The following is a 12245-nucleotide window of genomic DNA, read 5'->3' as shown; positions in this document are numbered from 1 at the left end:
TTTCGCCGGCGCTTCCACCTGTTCCAGAGATCCCTCCTCTGTTTATCCCCGTGTATATAATTTCAGCCGACCGGTGACTCGTTAATTTCTCGGTGCCTCGTTCGCGGTCTATCCTATCCCCTCGAGCTCCTTCGTGCCTATCCCGAGCTTGTATTCGCCGTTGGTACGTCTAATGACCGGGCGTCACTGTGCGGTACAGCCCTGAGACCGATCACTTCTATACATATTCATGAGGCAATAAGCCCGCCGCTGATCTTCCGGGGAATGGAACAACAAGGGAAGAATGGAAAGTAGGGACGGCAGTGCTGAGGCCTGAGCAGACATCGTCCGCTCTCGCTCACTGGGGAAACACTCGTCAACCCCCTGCCGACTGTTTCGGCATTCCCTCGCGTTTACGTGGTAGCTCGACCGCATTTTATACCACGAACACCTAAGAAGCGAGAGCGTAGATGAGGGATCGTGCCCGATACGAGAACCGGCACGATATTATTTTATAGGCTGTTTGCGTCGCACGTGTGCGATAGCCTCCTACGACAATTTTCTCTTTGAGTCATCAAACGTAACGCTCGACCTATTGCATCAAACATCGCGCGTTGGATTGACAAGAATTGCTTTTACTTGCGGCAGTTACGGTCTCAAAGCGTGAAATGTGCATGTATGCAGATGCACGAGTGTAAAATTGCTTGAATTCGAAATGTCGTCCAAAGAAAATTTGATGTTTTAGGAGCATATAACTAGTCAACATTCAACGTACGTAAATCAGTATCTATACATATAAAACTGAAAGTCTTTTAAAATGTAATATTAATTTAAATATTATCTGTACGTATATATCATCTATTTGTCTCCAAGACGATAAATTACTTTCAAATTTATGTTTTCATAAGCGCTGTTAATCCTTTTGGGGCGGCTTTAGAGTATAAACTACATCATTAAACACCGTCCTGAAAGAGTTAATATTGACGCTGCATTAATAACTGAAATAAATAATATGAGAAATTTATCTACAAGCAAAAACTAAACTCTACTTTAAATGTCAGAAAATGCGCATTTTAGCAAAAATATAAAAATAATTGCAACTAGAATTTAAATCAGACATATCGAGCTGTGCATAATTTACTTGAAAAAATTGAATGTTAGAACATCTCACTTATTTCTTCCCTTATTTTAGATTCTTGTGATACTAGGGAGCACGTTTATGATGCAGATTGTACAAAAATCTCAAGATATTTTATACGCTTGTATTCCGATGCGAATCGAATAAAATCCACACCAACATATATCTCAATTTTGAATTCGAATTTTGCGCATCGATCGTTCTGTATTAACAGCAGCCGACTCTGGAGTTCCACATGGCGGAAGTATTTGCGTCGCAAACATCGTGTTTGTCAGAGGCTCCGACGCCTCCATCTAACTATCCATTCCCTCGCGCCGCGTCTGTCCCACCCTTTTTCAACATTCTCCATCTCGGGCTGTCCTTCTGCCTCCCACACTCGCGAAACGCCGTGGTGTGAATACGAAACCGTTTGGCACCTCTGAGTTGAATTCGAAATTCACTCGACGACAATGCGACGATCAATAGAGATAGGACGGTTCTAATCTCGCCTTCTCATTAGCCCACGTTTGTTATTCACGGCGGTAGTGTCAGCCAAAAATTATTAGGGAACGAATGCAGCTCCCGCATTGAAGGAGTAGGGAAACACGAAAATTGCGATCTGCTCGAAATTCACGATTTGATCGGAAATGCCACGGCGCGGCGGATCGTTCGTTTGAAAAGCAGAGAAATTAGAAACGTTATGTAAATATTATATATTAATGATTATCGCACGAGTTGTGGATACACGGAGATGTAATAATTGATTGTCTCTGCCGCACGCCAAGTTTGCCGAAGAACTCTGAAGGATATTTTTCGTGACACGCAATTTATTCCGCCCACGTTACTCACGAACTTATAATTAATTTTGTGTTTTAACTGTAAGAGACAAAGTTTAAAATAACTCATCCGATATTGTCAATAGCAAGCAACAGTCTGTCGTCGACAACTCCTCGTCGCTTCTCGTCGTAGCCAAAGGGCACTCGACTCGAACAAAGAACCGCTGTTACCGGGTGTCTGAGACTTAAAGCTTCAGAAAATGTCTCGCCCAGAAGAATGCATCGTTTACCATTTTCGACCATTTTCATTTTTTACCGTTACATCGGCGCCATACACAAAGACCTATTGTTCCGTCAACTCTATCAACTGCAAGAGAGGATGCGAGAAGGATCTCTCATTCAATTCCGAGTTAATTAAGACTGTGCCAATTTTCTTGTTTATCTCGATTTTCCGTGCTCTTATCTCATAAGCGTTTGCATAATACGGCCGCGGTTTAACGCCAAGTGCATGTACTCTCACGGAGCTCAATTTTGTTTGAATCAATAGAAGTGTATTTTCCCGCGCGTTCTCATTCGTCGCGGTCTCCGCGGGCAAGGCGCGTTACGTCCATACGATTTTCAATCAGCAACTTCCCCGCGCGCTGGCACGCTGCACAATGCAACGTCACTCATCCAAGGGGGACAATACATCCCGGAATCCATTGATAAAATGCACAATACTCGCATTCGAAAGCTTCCCTTTCCCTGACATGCAAATGCTCCTGCAGATCGCTGCGTATCGCGCTTCTATTTCACCATAAACGAGTTAGTATTGCAGCGCTGCACATTTACGCTCTCAAAGAGCTATAATCACAATATCAAGATATTGTGATTGTGGCTTATTGTCTTTGACATTTCATATCAGCGTATATCAATAACGAATTGACAATCACTTAGCAAAATGACTAAAACATTTAAAAAATCCTGTTTTGTCTTACGCTTAAATATGTACATATTTAAAGATATTATTACAAGCTATCTTTATACTAGATATTTTTTAATCATTTAGTTCTACCTTTAAAACAATATATTGTTTACTATACATCTACTTCTAATTGCAGTTGTAGTAATCTATGCAAATTTATATAACTATTCTATTTCTATCACCTGTTTATTTGTCAAATTCTGATAAGAAAAATAGATCGAAATAAATATGAGTAGGTAGATTAAAATTAATATTAAAAATAAATAAAAATATTGGAATTTAATGTGTTGAATATTTGATTGCTGTCGAATACTGATTGATATTTTTATCACCTTTGATCTTATCATAATTATTTTTATGTTAATTGAACAATTGTGAATATTTCTATTAAATTTCTATTTTTGTCAATTTTCATCGAATACACAGTATAGGTATACATATATACTGTGCTTTTTAATTTTGCATCAATTTGATATAGAACTGGCCGTGCGCGGAAGACAGTAGAATCTTATATAAATATTCATAATTGCGCAATTAACATAAAATAATTATATCGAAATCAAATATGACAAAAATATCAAGTATTCGACATCGACCATTCATCGACACATCGACATTAAATCGACTTCGATTTAATTAATCACTTCTGGCTGAGTTCGGAATAATAATAATCATATATCTGATCTTAATGTTTGTCGTGCCAGTATATAGCATGCTATTGCACAGGATACAAGGTCGTCTCGTTTACATTCATACACTCAAGTGAACAGGTAATAATATAATGTCGTGAGCAACTTCGCGTCTCGTTATTATTTCGTGAAATACGATTATCGCATGAATAATCAACTGGTCTTAATTCATGCAATTATTTAACCTTCACTATTAACAATGCGCATAAGCATATAAAAATAAGTATATAAAAGCGGTGACTACAGATATATTATGCGATTTATTCAAGTACCGAAATGACAGACGTCAAGGATTTTAATTTGTATCGTGATATTTTTACGGATGACGATAGATTCTTTAATAACGCTTGCTGATTCGATTATATCTCGTATTGCGCTTTGAATTTTTCGTCAATATATAATTTGTCTATTATCATTTCTGAATTAAAAAAATAAAATAAGGCGGAAAGTAATTGATTGTTTATTAATATTTTTTTTATATTTCACGGAATTGCGCATTACGTACAGTTAATATCGAGAATGTCGTGCAAAGGTATATTGTGTAATGACAATTGGCGTAATCTTTATCATCTTCAATAATTAATTTGCACGCGATAATATAATTATTGTATTATTGTATTTTCGTTGTGTTGTATTGTGTAATGTGTGATGCAACCAAATAATTTGAGAGAAGGAAACCTCAGGAAACATCGAATAAAGCATGTCTGTTAATCCGTCTATAGATCTTAAGATATGAAACTTTATTGTAGGTATCTCAAGACAGAATTCAAACGACGACTATAAATGTGATCCTCAGAACTTAAACTATAAAACTTTTTAACAGTTTTCGATCGATTAAGTCTGCACTATTCGCAATAAACGCGTATCTCACGTGTTCGCCAGACACTCAACGTCCCGTCTGAAGGACTTTGAAAATCCCCTTTTCAAATCGAAAAAAGGTCTATCTCGTATCCGACCTTTGTCCAGTAGCACCCATGGCGACATTTTCGCTATAACGACGCTCTCGACGAAACATCGTTCGATTCTCGCGTCCCCGAATGACGCAATTACGCCCGTGATTCCTCTCTAGACGGGGTGGTCTACCGTGGTTTCGGGTAAGGGCTAAGTACAGCCCTGCGGCCTTTTCGCGCGGTAATTGGTCCTTGGCGAGTGCGGTCTCACTGCTTCATTACGCAAATTGACTGGCCGAGTAAGTGGCATGAGCATCTCGGAAGCTACCACTCGCGTTCATGACTCCGAACTCTGTCTAATGTGTTACCTGGACGAGATTCTGAACCTACGCTGTAAATCCTTGGTAAATCTCCCTCTTTTCATACTGGCGCGCCAGTGATTGCAAACTCTTGATGATAGCAGTGTCCTATTACTCTTGCTAAAAGTACGCGAAACCACAGAACGAGACTTCCTCTTTCTTTACTTGTAAGCCTCTTAGACATTTACAAGCGACTTACGAATACTGACATAACCGCCGTGCAGCTTTGGATCTTTAAGTTCTTCAATAAGATATACGTCACATTTGAGAGAGTAGAGCGTAGAATTTATTGAGACAATTCATTAATTGCATTGTCCATTAAAACGTGTTTTTAATGAAGAAAATTTAATGACCAACGCATATGACTCGATATCGTCAATGCAGCTTTTATGTACATTATGCAAGAATGCAAGAATAACCAGCGGATCGCGCCGTTTAAAACATTTATGACCCGAAAGTTTCGAGATAAATGTACCTTCACACCTCCCGATGGGATGTTAAAAAATTAATGAGATACCTCGTGATTAACGTAAGCGACTGCATAAACTAGGCAGGCCCGCCGTCGTCGTCGGACGAAACGGAAGGCACGGCAAGGAAGCGGGGGGGGGGGGGGGGGGGGAGGAGCACTTACATTAGAATATCATAAATTTGCGGCTGTGGTTGTGCAACGACCGCGATAAAAAAAAAAGCAACTTACTCCGTAAACGCGATTTTGCATTAACCACTCGAGGGATGGGGGTTTGTAGCGCGGCGTCGGACGGCGCGCGGACGGGGAAGGGCTGGCATGGGCGGACAGGTATCTCAACTTTTCTCATATCGTTTCACGTTCGTTATTACGCGCCGAGTTGCCGCGAGGCGGATGAGTAAAATTAATGGCTCCCATTTGGAACTATTCCCACGGACTTTCGTCTTTTTTTCCTCTCGCTATACCTCTCGCGCTCCCTCCAGCGTGTTCACTCCACGTCTATTCGTTTCTCTTTCCTCGTTATCGTTACACCGCCGGGATTTATAATTAACGTTAGCATTCCTCGGCCCGGTCGCCAATCGTGAGGCGCCGCCGACGCAAACTTTTATCAAATTATTGGAACACAATGCTCTCTTTACCTTGACGCTCGGCATTTTACCAAACGAAATGGAAACTAAATGATTTATCCTACGGAACTGTTAATGCTACATCGTAGCGCATTTATAAAATAATTACCGACGTTCTATCCGTTTCGTTTCATTCATTTTGCCGAGTAGTGAGCTCACTCTCGCCAAAATGTCATGCTATTAACCAACGTAACAACCAGTTCGACACTGTAGAGTAGGATACAATTTTCTACATTAATGTAACCATGTTGTAGTTCAAACATTACACCTGTTTTAAAATGATAAATTTAAAGAAATTATAAGGAACACAAAAATTACACCAAGTATATTCACAAAAATAATTTAAAGATATTTTAAAAAAGATTCTGACTGTGTGTATATAGCTTTATTTATAAATCTATTATTGTATTAAGTTATCAAATTTTCTTAAGCGTATCCTTAAAACAAATAGTATATTACACTACAAGGACCGAAAGTTGAATTTTCGGCCCTGCGCGTCATGATGCCCCGAGGCGAAGCCGAGGGCATCATGACAAGCAGGACCGAGATTTCAACTTTTGGCCCGCGTAGTGTATACGATTTTTCTTCATAGCCGGTCGAAAGTACGTTATTAATTTTACTTTTTTTAACTTTAAATGTTAATAAGCATGTTTTTGATGCCTGCCCCCGACATTTGCGGCACGAGCGAAGCGAGTGCTGCTGGTCGTGGGGGCAGGCATCAAATACATTCGAAGAGTCAAGTCTAAGAAAATTATCTATGTTAACATTGTCTCTTGAATTTAATGTGCTTTTCAAAATTGACCAAACACTCCATAAAGTTGACGGCTTTAATTTTTTAGATAGGTCCTTAAAATACACAATCAAATTATTTTCTTCACAGTTTGACAGTGAAGTTTTGTGTTCTATCTGCCACTTTTTATACGTGTTGTAAACAAGATTGTATCGATCAACAGACTTCTTTGGCAACGTATCTGTATTTATTATCAATCGCGCTTCTGCATCGAAATTTCGTATAACTTCTTCCTCGTCTACGGATTCATCAGATGACATATTGTTCATTTTTGCTAGATTATTGAATTGACTTTAATAATATTTTAATATTAAATTAACTGACGACAGAACAATATTGATGACTATTTTTAAGGTTAAAGGGCGTTAAGGTTTAAGGTTATAGAGGGAGCGCGTGTACTTCTCACAGGGAGTAAATGTTAAGCTTTCGTCCCTGCTATTAGGGACGAAAGTACGTACTTTCGACCGAGGTATGAAGAAAAAATTCTTTCCACATCGCATTTAGCTGTCTGAAAGAAGATGCAAATGCATCTCGAATTAATCGGAACGTAATCACGGTAACACGTTTATCGCACACCTCGTGTATCTCTCTCATCCGACGCAATTACGAGATATACGTGACAAATTGCTCGCATTGCCGATAAGTTATTTACATTTCATTACCGGCGTCCGAGTAATTTGTACTCTCTGCCGGCGTATCGGAAATTTTTTGCTATCGCGCCACGTTGCCGTGGAAAAAGTGCGAGTGGTTGGAGAACAGGTACAGGTAAGGGGTGGCCGGGGGCAAGGGGTTGGAAAGGGGAAGGAACGACGGGACGAGGCATAGAAAGAGGAGGAGAGTTACATCGATGCGGATGGAGACGCGACACGTTTTTATTAATACCTTCTCGCACACCCTCGTCCGTGGGCACGTGACGCGTCGAAGGAAAAAGTTAACGAACTTCTCGAAGCGTCGCGACGAAGGAACCTGCCTGATAAATAGCGGAGGATGATGGGGAAACGGCTGCAGGACCGCGCATAGCCGCATCTATCGGGCGAACCAAGAATGTCTCCGATGATATATGGGACAGATAACTCCGAAGGGTGACTGGGTAATTCATTCGTAAGTCATAAGTCCGCGCGATAAGGGTTATTTATCTATCTTTCCCCATTTTTGTTCTTTTTTTGGCCTCTCTCATGGGCGTGTGTCGAACGAGAGTTAACGGAGCCCATCAGTTGATATCGAGTTTGTTAGAGCAGATGAAAAAAAATGGGCTAACTTAGACAGCTGAAATTAATTAGAAAGCGATATCGAGAACATTGCCCCTTTTTTAGGGTATTCAAAATATAATTAAGTATAACTGTCATTGAAAGCGACCAAAATTATATTTAAGTGCAATTTATATATATATCTAATAAGTCATTTCATATCAATACTACAATTAACCAAACTTTATGCTAATATTATAGTTTTTATAATATAAATAAAAAATACAGCATTAAGAAGATATATGTATAAATACCAGAGTATTATTGATAAAATTACATAAAATTTTTCTTATTTCTATTTTGGCAATAGTCATATCATGTAAGCAATATAATATCGTAATTAGAGCGGAATAGATAAGAAGCGTTTGACAGTAATCCAAGCAGTTAGGGAGAGAGGGAGAGAGGGGGGGAGAGAGAAAGAGAGAGAGAGAGAACCGGAAGGATAATGCACACCGTAAACAGACGTAAACACTGTGTTCGTGCTTGCTCGCGGATGTATACCGGTAATAAATCTAAATTTAGCGCGGATACGAAAAACTAAATCCTCTGCAATTTCTGCTCCGACGAAAAGCAAAAACCTGGAGAGAGCGCCGCTTGCCTCGGCGATGTGTCATAATAACGTTTCTGGAGCCATGGTTTCCCTGGCATGATAACCGTGGGTCACGATCTCAGGACAGTGACTCGTCGCCCTTTCACCATGGAAACCCTTAAGTCTTAAACCGTACCGGGACTAAGGAATTTGTGGCTCCGCCGTGAAGCTGCGGCGACGTTGTTACCCTCTGTCTTCCTCGCCTTTCCTCATCCTTAACTTCAATTGTCCCTCCCTGCATCGTACTACGCGTTTAAGGTACGTGTACGCGTGAAGAGACGTGCTTCAGGACAAACGCAAATAGTGACTTTAAAGGAATACACGTAAAGCCGTAGCTTATTCGGCTCAAAGAGGGTCGTCTGGAAGACAATCTAAGAGCTTCGTAACGTTATGACGGAAATCTTACAGTTTTAATGCTTTGAATATATATCTTTAAAGAACAGTTTTTTAGGCATACTGTTTATTAATCAATTTTGAGACTTTTTTTTTATCAATTGTAATCGAGCTGTTTGCGTTAATAGAAGGAAACGTCATCAGTTTCCCAGAAGAACGCGATTAATGACGAAGAGATGATTCTTAATCAAGGATCGCTCAGAATAGAAAACCGCTCTGGAGCGTAAATTGATTGGTTCTGGGATGAGGTGGCAAGGTGGTAGATCTGATCGATTGATTTGCCTACCAGGAGTGCCTGTGGTACCTGTGGTACCATCGGAGAGTGCCTTAATTAATCCTGGAGTGGGGAGATATAGTATCCTGCGGTACGCGGCTGGTTTCCAATAGATGAGATTTCTATTTCCGAAGTGGCCCCGCTGATTCCCTACCACGGAATGACATGTAGTACGAGATTGAACATTCCTCATATGGTATGAAGATGTCTAGAACATGCGCAATATTTTCGACCAGCCTGACCTACTTATTGGGCAGTATTTTTAGCAATTAAATGAATTGTAAAACACAAATCATAAATGACACGAGTCTTATATCGATACGTCTAAACGACGATATAATTAATTTGATGTAGCAAAAAATTCCGATATCGCAAGTTTTAATTTAGAAGTTCAGCGAAGAACATTTTTAACAGCAATTTAATGTATTTATCTTATTTTTTTACAAGCTCATAATACTTCTAAAATTAAATTTAAGGAGAAATTACTGCTATACGAGTTTTATATTCGTAACAATCGATGTAGAACTTCTATCTATCCCAAAATTGCATCCATCTTTGAAGCGTTTTATTTCAGAATATTTGCTGCCCCCTTTTCTCTCTTCTTGAGAATCGCACGTATATCCAGCTAAAACGAAATTACCAATTAAGATACTTTTGACATTCAAATAACGCCGATTTAATATGCACGATGCCGCTCGGAGCCAATCGAATTGCGGAGAGCTCGTTTTCTTGAGCCAAGGTCTTTACGCTAAGAATCTTCTATCCACTTTTATCTATCCCGCTAACAGCTTTCTCGTGGTCTACCCAACTATCTTACTAGACTACCAAGCTACAGATTTACGTATTCATTCTTTAGTCAATGACCCAGCTTTGCCTGCCAATTCTTTCACGAGCTAAAATTTTTGGCACGTTATACTTGACTTCTTTCTTCGTCACTTTGTATAATATTTAACTTAGTTCTAGATATAGTTTGTATTGCTCTAAAACTTGGAAAAATTATATTTTATTATATAAAATATATATTTTCGACCGTAAATATTTTTATGTTATGTTACATTTTAATACTTTTTATAATTATTTTACGGCAATAATTCCTACTTGTTTATTTGCCGTTATCAATATTATTTATCCCATAATTAGTCTTAAATCTACCGGATATTTTACATCTTGCTCGCGTCTGTAATAAGTTTTACATTCGTATAATGAAAGAAACGTCAAAGACTTCAAGCACGGTGCTCTCTGTCCTCATTAGCTCTTATTCCGAGCGATGCAACGATCGTGTTCCCTTTTCTGGTTTCATTGTAAAGAGGGAGAAGTATGAAATTTGTTCACCGATGAACTGAAAGTGGTCCTTCTCGTCCTCGTTGCAGTCGATAGAGACTCTCCCGGCAAATCGAGCGGCAAATCTGCCCTTTAATCTCGACCCTCCCTGCATAAAGGGTTAAAAATGACTGCCGTTACCCCCATGGCTGACCCTCCCCTACTGGGACCCATTTTGCCTCACGTAACCGCACGGTGCCGTCGTGAGCGCGTGTACGTGAGCACGTACGGCTCGCTCACGCAAGCGCTCGCATCGCATCGCTCTCGTGCATGTAAATGAGTAATAAAGTGGGCCAGAGTGATGCACAAAATTTCATTCTTCTCTAGTAGTCCACACCACAAACGCCGGAGAATATCGGAGACGAATTATCAACCGGCCGCGCTTTAAGCCCGTTCGCGTCGTCGTTTGACGCGTATACCTGCATGTGCACGTCAAGAGTTGCTAAATGGCATATAAATTATTGCGATTGATCTGTAATTAGTAATCCCAATCGACTGCATCAAGTTAAAATTTAACGTTTCGTCTGGCAATAATGATCCACGTGTTGCAAATAACTAAATGATGAATGTGCTGTAGCTGATAGATTGAAGTTAATGATTTAACAATAAAACGCAATAATAAAACAAATTCAAGGAAATAACAAGTATTCAACGTAACGAGTATTCAAATGATATTATTACTACGGCACAAGATATCTTCGCATTTGTAATTACTGGTAGGAATAGCCTTTCGACCGTGGATTGTAAACTGAAATTTTAAATCAACTCGCGGTTTATCGTGATCTCCCCAATGTTCGCTTTCTCTCTCGATTCGATGTTTCTCATTATACGAGAGGCAGGACGCTGGCGTATCGGGGAAAACAAGAAAAAGAGCGCTCCAGGCGTTAATCTCTTTATGAGACACGATAATCGTTCATAACGTACGGTGGCGCGAGGCGAGCAACAGACTCACGGATGACACGAAGCGGAGGCGCGTTAATTAAATTAAAAATCATTGTACCTATATTATGTCTCTCCGCTTATTCGGCGAGAGGCGAGAGATACGGGATCGTGAAAAAGTGCAGACAAAGAGGAACGACAATGAGTGAAACAGCGATGAAAGAAGAGAAAGAGCAGCGTTAGGGCAGGCAGGGGGACAGATACGGAAGAGATACCTTTTTCACGATTAATTCGACAAGAGTTGACTGCCAGAGAGAACAGAGAGAGAGAGTTGCAGCGACATGAGCATAAAGGCATTGCAATATCCGTAATGGAAATTAATGAGATTATTGGAACGGCTTCGACGTAAAAAAAAGGGCGAAGTAAAATGGGCGGTTTTCCCGTCAGAAAGCACGATTCTTTGGTTTCGCTGCGAGCGAGATGCAGCGATACTATTAGTATTCATTGATTTATTAATTGTCAGAAATTTCTCCTCTTTTTCGAAATCTCTTAATCGACGGGATTTAGATTACTATATAAGGACGTTAATATTTTATTGGTACATTGGTGCATTGGCAATATCGACAGGAGAGATATACGTATACACAGACCTCAATTTCCTTCGTCTCTTCACGTAAAGTGCAATAACGTAAGGTAATCTGTCAAATGTAGCATGCTATAAATTAGAACAGTTTATGGGCGAAACTTTCTCAATATTTTTGGAGCATCCATCGCTGGTAGTTTACATATTTATACCGCTGTCCTTGTTATTACAATATTAACGTGAAATATGCTCTCGCGTAAAACTCTTTTTATCATTAGCTACAGGAAGAGATTTCACACGCGCC

General features: G+C 39.8%; 1 long non-coding RNA gene across 1 annotated transcript in view; it reads right to left on the bottom strand.

Moving 5' to 3' along the window:
- LOC139772089 (uncharacterized) overlaps positions 1-12245 on the bottom strand; it is a 154328-nt gene that overhangs the window by 118787 nt on the left and 23296 nt on the right. The gene's annotated exons all lie outside the window — the stretch shown is intronic.

Source organism: Temnothorax nylanderi, unplaced genomic scaffold (genome assembly GCF_030848795.1).
Source record: "Temnothorax nylanderi isolate EJ_2023f unplaced genomic scaffold, tnyl_v1.0 TNYL_tig0001_pilon, whole genome shotgun sequence".
NCBI classification, from domain to species: Eukaryota; Metazoa; Arthropoda; class Insecta; order Hymenoptera; family Formicidae; genus Temnothorax; species Temnothorax nylanderi.
The sequence above is the reverse complement of the archived record's forward strand: the minus strand, read 5'-3'. Positions and strand labels throughout refer to the sequence as shown.